Here is a 12,671-nt window from a genome sequence, read left to right as displayed (position 1 = left end):
GATTCATAAGTCTCAGTGACTTTCAGAAGATTGTCAGAAGAATGGATGCTGCTCAGGGTTAGTATTAATTCTCTATTAATTAATTAAGTCATATAATTTAATTATGAAAATAAATTATATCTGCAAAGATTAATTTATTTGATTAATTAAATTAATTGATTAATTAATTCTGAATTAATATTAAGGTTTTTCAGAATTTTAATTGGTTAAAATCTGTTTTAATTCTAAAAAGACAACTGATTGTACTAGTATGACAATCGGTATGACAATTGATAGTCATACCGAATGTCATGCTAATTCAGTTGATTGTCTTGATAGAATTATTATTTAGATTAAAATCACTTATTAATTCAGTAAAACAATTTCATTTGAACTAATATGACAATCGGTATGACAATCAATAGTCATACCGAAAGTCTTGCTAGTTCATTTTAATTGTCTTGCTAGCTCTAAAAGATTGTCACACCGAAAGTCTTATTGGACAAAGGATTGTCACACCAGTTCATTAATCTCGGCTGTGTTGATTAAAAGAAGCAGAAGACCAATTCTTTAAAAAAACCAAGCAATCAAACAGAAGCCAAGAACAAACAGAGAAAAAGCAGCCAAATATTTCATCTTATCTGCTAATTCAAGATCACAATTTCTAGCTTGTAAAGTTAAATCCAATCAACTAGAAATCACTCTCTTGTTCTTGTGTAACAATCTAGCGGATCAAAATCCCTAGAACTTAATCTCAAATCGCATTTAGCATTTGATCTTTTAATTACAAAAATAGAAAAAGTTCATGTCGAATTTATTCTAGATTTGTAATAATTGATTTGAGATTAATCCCTTGTAACCGATACCGTAGTTGTAACACCTTTCAAGTTTAATAAAAGTTTTATTTAACTTGAATTTTGTTTCACAATTTTATTCCGTATTTTATTCGACTAAACGGTATTGTTTGCATTCAACCCCCCCTTCTACAAACAAATTGGGACCTAACACTTGTGTACCCCGCTTCAGTCTCCGGAGTAACAAACCATGGCCTCGCACCCCCAACACTCGAAGTATCGATAGAGACGGGGTTAGTGCTGCTGCTTACTTAAGTGCATGCTCTCTTTGGTGCTAATGGAATGGATTAAGTGAGATAAGAGAGGTATGTAAAGAGATTTTGGGGTTTATGAGAATAAAAGTAAGGTGGAGATGGATGTAGGTGTATGTATATATAGAGAATTAAAATTAGGGTTATAATATAAATGGGATATGATTGTGGGGTTAGTGGGAGTAGTGGAAATATGGGAAAAATAAGGAGTAAAATCGGGGGTTAAGAGATTGTATAACTTTTTTTTTCTTCTGATTTTCAGATTTTTATATTTTTTTTCTCCGGGACTCAGCGCGGCTGCCCCGCATGGGCACGCGGGTGCGCTGTGTTTCAGTTGTTTAAGCGCGGATGCGCCGTGCTCTTGGAAAAAGTCCCCTATTTTTTTATTTTTTTATTTTTTTTATGTTTTCTTCTAGTTTTTCTTCCTTCTATCTTCTTTTCTTTCCTACTAATATATAATAAGCTTGGGTTGCCTCCCAAGAAGTGCTTGATTTATGTTGCTAGCTAATGTAGAATTCCGAGATCAAGTTGACAATAAAACGACACTAACCACCTCACAGTTTTCCGTATCTCCATAGTAATGCTTCAAATACTGTCCATTTACCTTGAATGCTTGGCCTGGATCATTCTCAAAAATCTCCACCGCTCCATGTAGAAACACAGTTTTGAAAACAAACGGTCCTGACCATCTCGACGTCAATTTTCTAGGAAAAAGACGGAGATGAGAGTTTAACAAAAGAACTTTAGCCCCGACACAAATGATTTGAGCACTAGACCCCTATCGTGCCACCTATTGACTTTCTCCTTATACATTTTGTTGTTCTCATACGCTTGAAGTCGGAACTCATCGAGTTCATTTAATTGAAGCATCCTTTTCTTACCAGCTGCAGTCAGATCAAGGTTCAGTTTCTTCAAAACCTAATACGCCTTGTGCTCTAGCTCTACAGGAAAATGACACCCTTTACTATAAACCAATTGAAACAGTGACATGCCTAGCGGAGTTTTGAATGCTGTTCGATAAGCCCAAACAGCTTCATCCAGCTTTAAAGACCAATCCTTTCTCGATGGACATACAACTTTCTACAGATTTCGTTTGATCTCCCTGTTAGACACCTCAGCTTGACCATTAGTTTGAGGATGGTAGGCTTTAGCAATGCGATGATGCAATTATATCTCTGCATTATAGCAGTAAACTTGCGATTGCAGAAATGTGATCCCTCGTCATTGATTATGACTCTTGGAATCCCAAATCTTGTGAATATCTACTTGTGAAGAAAATTAAGCACTACCTTCGCATTATTCATTGGAAAATCCTTGACTTCCACCCATTTTGAGACATAATCTACTACCAACAAGATATACTGATTATTGCAAGATGAGATAAATGGCCCCATGAAGTCAATTCCTCAAACATCGAAGACCTCAACCTCGAGAAGCACATTAAGAGGCATCTCATCCTTCTTTGACATATTACCAACACACTGACATCAATCACACTTCAAAAAAAACTGATGCGCATCCTTAAACAATGTGGCCTCCATAAATAGTCGAATGAAAGTCTTGCAAGATACCCTTCATCTCGCTGTACGGAATACATCTCCTGATGATTTGGTCAGCTCCTTTCTGAAACAAAAATGGCTCATCCCACATGTACCACTTCACTTCATGAAGAAACTTCTTCCTTTGAGCATAAGTTAAGTCTGGGGGCATAATGTTACTCACAAGATAGTTCACAGTGTCTACGAACCACGGTTCTTCTTCTTGCACCCTAAACAACTGCTCATCGGGAAAGACTCATCTATCAATGTCTTGTCATGTGAAGATGTACCTGTATCTTCTAACCGAGAGAGATGATCAACAACTTGATTCTCAATATATTTTCTATCCTTCATCTCAAACTCAAACTCTTGAAGTAAAAGAACCCATCGAATCAATCTAGGCTTCGAGTCCTTCTTCGAGATGAGATAGAGAATCGCAGCGTGATCAGTGAAAACTGTCACTTTCGTCCCAAACAAATAAGATCGAAACTTCTCAAAACCGTAGACAATGGCTAAGAGTTCCTTCTCAGTAGTAGTGTAGTTCAGTTGAGCACCATTGAGGGTCTTACTAGCATAGTAGACCACATGAAATATATTGTTCTTCCTTTGCACAAAAACCGCTCCAACTGCATAGTCACTCGCATTGCACATCATTTCAAAAGGCTAATTCCAATCAAGTATAGTTATGACAATTTCCATGATCAAACTCTTCGTTAAGCTCTCAAAAGCAGCTAGACACTCATCATCAAACTTGAAAGGTACATCTTTCTCTAATAAATTGCACATTGATTTAGAGATTTTAGAGAAATTCTTGATGAACCACCGATAGAAACCCGCATGACCCAGAAAATTGCAGATTCCCTTAACAAAAATTGGTGGAGGAAGGTTTTCAATGACCCCCACCTTAGAATTTTCCACCTCAAGACCTTTACTTGAGACCTTGTGCCCAAGAATGATGCTTTGTTGCACCATAAAGTGACATTTCTCCCAGTTGAGAACCATATTGGTCTCAACACACCTTTTAAGAACTGCGCCAAGATTTTACAAGCACTCGTCGAAACAATCCACGAACACAGAAAAATCATCCATGAACACCTCCATATTTTGACCAATCATGTCAGAGAAGATGGCCATCATGCATCTCTAAAATATGGCAGGTGCACCACATGACCCAAAAAAACTCTTCTAAAGGCAAAAGTACCAAACGGACAAGTGAAGGTAGTCTTTTCTTGATCTTCTGGAGCGATGCAAATCTGATTATAACCCGAATAGCCATCCAAAAGACAATAGTATTCATGCCCAGCTAACCTGTCAAACATCTGATCAATAAACGGAAGAGGGAAGTGATCTTTCCTCGTGGTCTTGTTCAGCTTCCTGTAATCCATACAAATTCTCCACCCCGTGATTGTTCGAGTAGGAATGAGCTCATTCTTTTCATTAGCAACCACGGTGATGCCTCCTTTCTTCGGCACACACTGAACTGGGCTTACCCAAGAACTGTCAGAAATAGGGTAAATGATACCCGCATCTAGTCACTTAAGAATTTCCTTCTTCACAACCTCCTTCATGATAGGATTTAACCTCCTCTGTTGCTCAACAGTAGGCTTGCTTTCTCCCTCCAGCAGAATTTTATGCATGCAATAAGAATGGCTGATCCCTTAATATCTGCTATAGTCTATCCAATTGCCGATTTGAACTCTCTCAGAATTCTTAAGAGCTTTTCCTCATCACTACCTGAAAGGTCAGATGCAATAATAACAGGATAAGTAAATGCATCACCTAAAAACGCATACCTCAAGTGTTCAGGCAAAGGTTTAAGCTCGAGTGTAGGAGCTTCCTCAATAGATGGCTTGAGACCCCCTCAACATATTTGAGTTCTGACAATCTAATAGATTCAAAAGGCATATCCATCCTTCACTTCCAGGGAGAAGCATTCAAATACTGCAACTGCTCATCACCTTCATCATCTTCACTATCTGAATTCCCCATCAAGGCTTTCTCTAGGGCATCAGACCTTAGCATTTGATCAAGTTCTGAAGTAACCACAGAATCGACCAATTCCACTTTTAAGCACTCCTCTTTATTAGTAGGGAATTTCATGACATTGAAAACATTAAAGGTCACATTCTGATTCAGTACTCGCATAGTGAGCTGACCCTTCTACACATCAATCAAGGTTCAGCCAGTAGCCAAGAATGGTCTTCCCAAGATTATGAGAATCTTTTTATCCTCCTCGAAATCAAGAATTATAAAGTCAGTAGGAAAGATGAGTTTGTCCACCTTGACCAAGACATCCTCCATAATGCCTCATGGATATGTAATAGAACGATCGACCAACTGCAAGGACATATATGTAGGCTTTGGATCAGGTAAACCCAAATTCTTGAAGATAGACGAAGACATCAGATTGATGTTAGCTCCCAAATAACATAAAAACTTGTCGAACGACAAGTTTCCGATGGTGCAAGGAATAGTGAAGCTTCCAGGATCTTTAAGCTTCAGAGGAAATTTATGTTGCAGGAAAGCACTGCATTCCTCCGTAAGAGCAACAGTCTCTAAGTCATCGAGCTTCACTTTCTGAGAATGAATACCTTTCATAAACTTCGCATAGCTAGACATCTGTTCAAGAGCTTCTGCGAAAGGTATGTTGATATGAAGTTTCTTGAACACCTCCAGAAACTTAGCAAATTGCTTATCCAACTTTTGCTTCTACAGCCTCTTAGGAAAATGAGGTGGAGGATAGACCTATTTCTCCCCTGTATTACCCTCAAGAGGAGTGTGTTCCATTGTTTTCTTCCTTGATTCCACTTCTGCTTCCTTCTGCACATCTTCTTCATCGACAACTTCAGATTTTGAAACTTGAGATTTTTCAGGGCTTGCAACCTTCCCAGACCTTAATATAATTGCCTTGACCTGCTCCTTTGCTTCCCTCTTTCCTGGAACTTCTGTGTCACTAGGGAGTGTACCACGTTGTCAGTTCAGTAAGGCATTGGCAATCTTCCCAATTTGATTCTCCAAGGTCTTAATAGAAGCTGCTTGGCTCTTGCACATGAGCCTCAACTCCTCTAATTCAGATTTTTCATTAGATTGACTTGTACTTCCATGCAGTAGTTGTTGAAGTTAGAGTTATTGTCTAGGTGCATATTGCGGTTGTTGAAAACCAGGAGGGTTGAATTACTTTGCTGCATACTGCTGATAAGGCTGTTGCACCACATTCTGATTGTTGCTCCAGCTGAAATTAGGGTGATTGCGGTTGTTGGGATGATAAGTGGCTGGAACTGGTTGCTGCGACCTTTGAAAGTTGCTCATGAAGTGAGCTGATTCACTAGATATAACACACTTCTCCGTCTTATATGCACCAGCACAATGCTCACAGACACTTGTAATCTGATTAACTCCATAATTAGCCAAAGAATCCACCTTCATCGTTAAAGCCTTAAGCTGAGCAGCTATAGCAGTAGCTGTATCCACCTCTAGAATTCCAGCTACCTTGCTTTGAGGTAGTCCCTGAGTTGGGTTCTGGTATTCATTAGCAGCCATCAGTTCAATCAACTCATAAGCTTCATCGTAGCTCTTAGCCCATAAGGCTCCACCTGATGCTGCATCGAGCATGGGTCTGGACTGTGCTCCCAAACCATTATAAAAGTAATTGATGATCATCCAGTCAGACATCCCATGATGAGGACACTTTGTAAGCATCTTCTTATAGCGCTCCCAAGCTTCACACAAAGACTCTCCTGATTGCTGTGAAAATTGAGTAAGAGCATTCCTGATTGCAGCTGTCTTTGCCATAGCGAAGAATTTAGTAAGAAACTTCTGAGAAAGATCTTCCCAAGTAGTAGTAGAGCCCGGTGGTAGAGAATACAACCAACACTTAGCTTTATCCCTTAGAGAGAATGGGAAAAGTCTCAGCTTTATAGCATCTTTCAAAATATTGTTGAACTTGAAAGTGTCGCAGATCTCGATGAAATCTCTAATGTGCATATTAGGATCTTCCGTTGGAAAACCCCTAAACCAGACTGAATTATGCACCATCTGAATCGTGTTAGACTTGATTTCAAAAGTATTAGTCGTTATGGCTGGCCTGATAATACTAGACTGGATATCATTAATCTTCGGCTGAGAATAATCCATCAAAGCTTTTGGATTTGCTACTGGTTCTCCCATTGCAATAATAGCTTCTTCTTCAACTTTCTCAACTTCTGAAAAAACTTCTTCAACTTCTTCCAGTGCTTCCTTACGATATTGAGAACGTGTTCGCATACACGATCTCTAGAGTACCTAAAACACCCACAAGAAAATAAGTAAGTAAAATATCTGAGTCAGTGAACTTTAACAACCACTGATGTCAAGCACATAAACTAAAAATTAACACCGAGTCCCCGATAGTGGCGCCAAAAACTTGTTAGGGCGAAAACACGCGCTAAAATTACACGCAAGTATACGCATTCGCAAGTAGTATAAGATATAAATTAGATTCGTACCTATAGAGACTCTTTTTAGTTAACTTAAGATTATGCACCTATGCAACAATGGTATGGCTATCGCTCAATGCTAAGACAATAACAAGTTGAGTTGTTTATAACTAAGATTAAACTAACATGCAATTAACTAAGAATAAAAGTGATTGAATTAACTATATGAGATAAACATGGGATTTCAACTTCATTAAATACTTCATTCAAAGTTATTGTTCTTAATCTTAGCATGCAATGGTGATGACAACTAATCAGATAAAATGAAACTAGTAAATGCCAACTTTTGTTGCACAAATACCCTACTATCAGACATCCAGAAAAGAGATAGAAGCTGAATATACACCAATTATGTTGAGACCCTATATGTCTATAGAATTTGACAACATAAAGGTTTAATGTTCAAGTTATCTATCGTGATTACATAGGGCAAGTAAGATTGTTAAAATTACCTATGAATCATGTATAACAATTATACATGAACCAATGCTAGCATGGCAAGTTCTAAATCTCTATATTAATTGTCGCTTCAATAGAGATTAACACGCTATCTTATATATTTGCGATACACATAAGACGAATAAGCACAACCAATACTAGGATATCATACAATCACCACACACTTAGGTATCAAAACAAATTAACTATAGAAATCCATAGGTAAATCTGTTAGAACCCCACGATAACGATTAGTTCAAAACTAAACTCATCTTCACCATGGGTTCCAATGAAAGTATGGTATAAAAATTAGGTCTTTATAAACTGAATAATAATCAAAAGTACGTTAACGAGAGTATTAGGTTCAAACAACAAAGAAAAACAAACATCCAAGATTACAACTTAAGCAAAGAATCACAAGTAAAAACAAGATCATTTTCTCCTTCGTTGTTTTGTGCTATTAGGTCTTCTTTCTGCTCTTTGCTTCCTCCTATCTATCCTTCAGAAAGGTCTTTTTATTTATATATATAGCCTTCTAGACGACCTAGGCTTTCAAACGCTCAAAATTCAAGTAGAAACAGGATTCTGAGAAAATGACCTAGCGCGGCCGCTCTCAGATCCAGCGCGGCCGCACCGAGCTTCTGGAAAAACCTGATTTTTCTTGTTTCCTTGACTTCTCGTGCTGGTTTTTTGCGCGGAATTGACTGAGGCCCCATTTTAACACTCTTTTAACATAAAAACAATGTAAAATCCATTCCTTCTTTCGAATATTCCCTGAAATGCAAAACACTACAAAAAACATCAAAAACACAAACAAGTTGAGTATAAAACACCAATTCGAGCCTTTACAAAGCATTTTAAGTGGATATAAATCCCACTTATCACACCTCCAAACTTGAATTGATGCTTGTCCTCAAGTATTAACAGACTCAAAGAACAAGAAATAAAAATGCATGAATGCAACTAACATGAATGCAATGATCCCCTCAGCATAACTAAAACAATCAATAAGCAACATCTCAAAGAATGCAATTATTCGCACAAAGTTCAATCAAATCCTATAAATCAACTTACAAGCTAGAAACGTGTGTGTGTGTGTGTGTAATTGCTTAACAGATATACTCTCGAAACTAGATCAATAATCATAACTCACATCTGTCACACCCCCAACTTAACAATACATAATATATAAAAAATATTACAACAGAAAGTAAATACAACCGAATCCAAGATCTTACAGTTTAGGGTTTGGATCAGCCCAACACTATTAACTATTACAAATGGTTTTAATATCGAGTCCTCACACAAAACTATCTCTTATTCTACCTGAGCTCGAACATACACATCGGCATCACAAGTCTTTCGTGTTGTCTGCTTGAATCTAACCATAGCTGCTAGCTGTAAGATCAGGGTGAAAGCAAGTAGTGAGCCAAATGCTCAACAAGTGCTAAACAATACCGTACAAAACATAAATCGAGATATAAAAAAGAATAACAATGTGAAGATAGAGCTAATAATAATAAGAGATGAAATTTTGGGTGATGGCATCATTTGTTTGTATCAAAAACATTTCCAAAATCATTTCTTAACCAAAAACCATTTTATGACGCTACAGATTACAACCGGTGATCATCCGTGAAGTAATCCCGAACCTCGCTGGGTTCTAAAATATTAATGGGATCCCTAGGAAACTTTTAAGCCTAAAATTTAAGTGTGGAAAAGACTCGCGTCTCAGCCCAGATCCACTAAAGAAAACATTTATCCCCCTTTGGGACTGAAAAACCAAATATTTAATTATTTCAAAAACTGATGCCGATTGACAATTAATTTCTTAAACAGTAAACATTTTTATCAAGGGGTATGAATCCACTTTGAAATACTGGAAATATGTCCACTAGGGCCATGATCCACTAGGCTTTACTCTATCAGGGTAATTTGGAAGGTTTCTATTTACAAGGACTTTATCAAGGAGATTTTGTATGGTTATCGGATAATATGGAAGAGTAATGCCAGACTAGGCTTAAAGCAATAGTTTCAGATAAGGTATAGGTATTAAAATATCAAGAAGATAAGCATTACTGGTTCCAGGTATGATATAGGCATTAAAATATAAAGAAAGTGATCATCAACTCAAGGTATAACAGGGTATCAAGCTTTAGGGTAAGGATGGGGTTATCAAGCAATCATTAACAATCTTTAAGGAATGACTGGCTTCTAGGCTTCAAGCTGAGGTTACTGAGTATAACTTACACATGGTTCGACATCACAATTACTTTGGTATGCTAGTATAATATGACCTTTGATCTACTTTCATAACAATCTTCAAATGAGGCTAAATTACTTGCAATAGACACTTGAGGGTTCATGGGATTTCTATATAATACAAAGATAGGTTTGAGAACCACTTGGTTCATGTATAACAAGATAAATCAGAATACTCGCATCATATATAGGAACTAGTAATCACACATTTGCAGTGTAGACTAAAAAGCAGGTTGAATCACTTGCCTTGAGAAAGGCTGGACTGGACTGGCAGGTAGGAGCAACTGGAAGCTTTACTCGACCTTTATGGCAAGTTTACCCTCGTCTCGAGATCCTACACAAATAATAATAACCTCATTATAATATATTCTCACGAACTCAACCTATTTGCAAACCGAAATTAAACACAATGGCACTTAAGCCTATACACACGCAATTTATAATCACCTTATAAACATAATAGTACACATAGCCACATATGCTTATATGCCATATTTAAGTACCAAATAATATCACACACACCATATTGCAACACTAGGCTTGGATGATCTCGCTCCACAACTTAAGTCACTTGATCGCTAAACTAGACAAAATCTCCAAATTTTGGCTTCCTAACTCGAAGTGCCTTTGCTAAACCATCCAATTCCTATTGACCCTAACTTGGGCCTTTCACTCTACTGGCCTTTTGCTATCTTGCAACTATAGTGGTCAACCTAGGCCTCCCTCATAAGTGCTCTAAAACTATGTGGTAGGTGAAGGTGCTTATTATGGTAAATTTCAGAATGACATATATGGTTTCTTGGGTGCATTTGACACACTTACACTTCAGGTTTACCTCCAAAACTTCTACACTAGACTCCTCAGATAATAAGACAACTCTCAAACTTGATGTGGCTCATGGGCCTAGTTTGGTCCTCCCTAGGCCTAAGGTTAAAGTCCATGGTTCCCCTGTTTTTCTGGGCAGAAAAGGTCCTGACTTGAACTAACTTGTGACACATTATTCTAACTCAAATCCTATGAACTATGGCTGGAAAAACTCCTCTTAGACTCCCTCTAACTAAGGCCCAACATGGCCTAATGAGGGCCTGCCTATGACATGGTCAAAACTTCCCATTTCTAAGTTGCAACAAAATTGTCCCCTGCTGGACATATTTTGTGATTCCACTCGTGCACCTAACCAAACGTCTTACAAACCTCCAAAAAACACTAAAACCTATTGTATACTCCTAGTGCTAGCTTCTGGTGGCTTGGGCCTCAAAGTGCACAACAATGACTTGGTCAAATCTCACTCTAAACCTCAGCATAACAAACTGATTTTCTGCAGAAACTAATACCCTCCTTTCACCAAGGTTCTTACTTAACAAACCCAACCAACAACAACCAAAAACCCAAACCAATTCTTAACTAAGGTGATCTACTGAACTAACTCTCTTACACTCAAAATAGGCTTAATTGAGATCATCCTTAGTTGCTACACATACCATTGCACCTTGAGCCGGCCCGGAGTCATCTCCAATATCGAATGGGTTCCTTGATTTTGCAGAACCATAAAAAGCAGTCACATTCTGGTTTAAGAAAATTGAATAAGATTAAAAAGATAAAATACAGTCTCCCCTCAAGAAATATATTATTGATAAGACAAACATATTAAATTGTGTTTTAGATATATGCCTTACTGGCAATGGAGCATATTGCATTCTGTGTCCCACTCCATAAGGTGGACGAAGCTGCCAATTATTTGTTGGTGCAGGACATGTGGGATAGCTGAATGTGAAAAGTTCCTGATGGAAAAGAAATTTGAATTAGTAAAAAAAGTATTAAAAGATAAAACACAAAAGGGGAACAAGTTCAGGTTGCTAGTAAATCCTCCAACAGTAACATAAATTATACATAAATCTCAGTTAGTAATGCAAGGATACCCATAGTCCAAGGATTTGGTGGTTGATATGCTAGACTGTTGTGACAAGGTTTCAACCACATCAAACAATATGAGTGCTACAAACCACATCAAACAATATGACTGCTATGAACCACATCAAACAATATCCACATCATTTGTTTTCTTCTTCTCAGAGTTGATCATTAGTTGGTCTCACACAAAACATGTCAAAAACTGTTAGAAATTCAGGCCTCTTGCCCTGATTCAGTTTCATTGATAGAATGCAAGTAAGAGTTCACAATTTTGGTGCAACTCCTTTTGATCAATTAGTTTATAATTAAATTTCTAAGTTCAAACAAGAAATCCTTTGCTAAAAAGAAGTTAAATTACATTAAAAAGAGCTCTAGTGGACTCGGATAACTTCCAAACCCTGATTGATAATTCAGAATGAGTTGATGCATTTTATTTGTTTAAGAATCCACCAACTCTTTGGACAGTCTTCTTTGGAATTTATGTTTTGTTTTAATTTGCCAACCTAATACTGTAAAACTTGGAGTACTAAACATATTCACTACTAATTTAATCTCTCTCTCTCTCTCCCACCCAATGATATCTTCACCCTCCAGGAAATTAAATATATTGATTTAAAGTTTGTTTTTTTTGAGTAAAAGAGGTGATAGCCAAATTCAAAATCCGTGTACTAAGCATAAATGCATATGCAAATATATCTCAAAAGCAAGAATGCATTAATAAGTTAAAGCTTTATTCTATCAACATTTACACATCATTATTGTGAATGTATGGCTATAAACCCATATGCAGCTTAATATTCAGGGCTCAAGGCTGCAGCCACTTTAAATTCACTGGAACATAAATTTAGTATGACTGCTACGAACTACATCAAACAATATGCACAAAATCAACCAGAAACATACCTTTGAAGTAAATGGAATCAATGCAATCCAGGAAAAAGAAAATAACATACTAATTCTTAC

At 37.3% G+C, this 12,671-nt stretch overlaps 1 non-coding gene across 1 annotated transcript; it reads left to right on the top strand.

Annotated features, from left to right (window-relative positions):
* The first annotated feature begins 6,292 nt into the window (after window positions 1–6,292).
* Window positions 6,293–6,399, top strand: LOC141716191 (small nucleolar RNA R71). Its single transcript, XR_012572909.1, has one exon. It is a non-coding gene; the product is annotated as a small nucleolar RNA R71 (small nucleolar RNA).
* The last annotated feature ends 6,272 nt before the right edge of the window (window positions 6,400–12,671 follow it).

This window comes from Apium graveolens, chromosome 3, assembly GCF_009905375.1.
Source record: "Apium graveolens cultivar Ventura chromosome 3, ASM990537v1, whole genome shotgun sequence".
NCBI lineage: Eukaryota > Viridiplantae > Streptophyta > Magnoliopsida > Apiales > Apiaceae > Apium > Apium graveolens.
The sequence above is the reverse complement of the archived record's forward strand: the minus strand, read 5'-3'. Positions and strand labels throughout refer to the sequence as shown.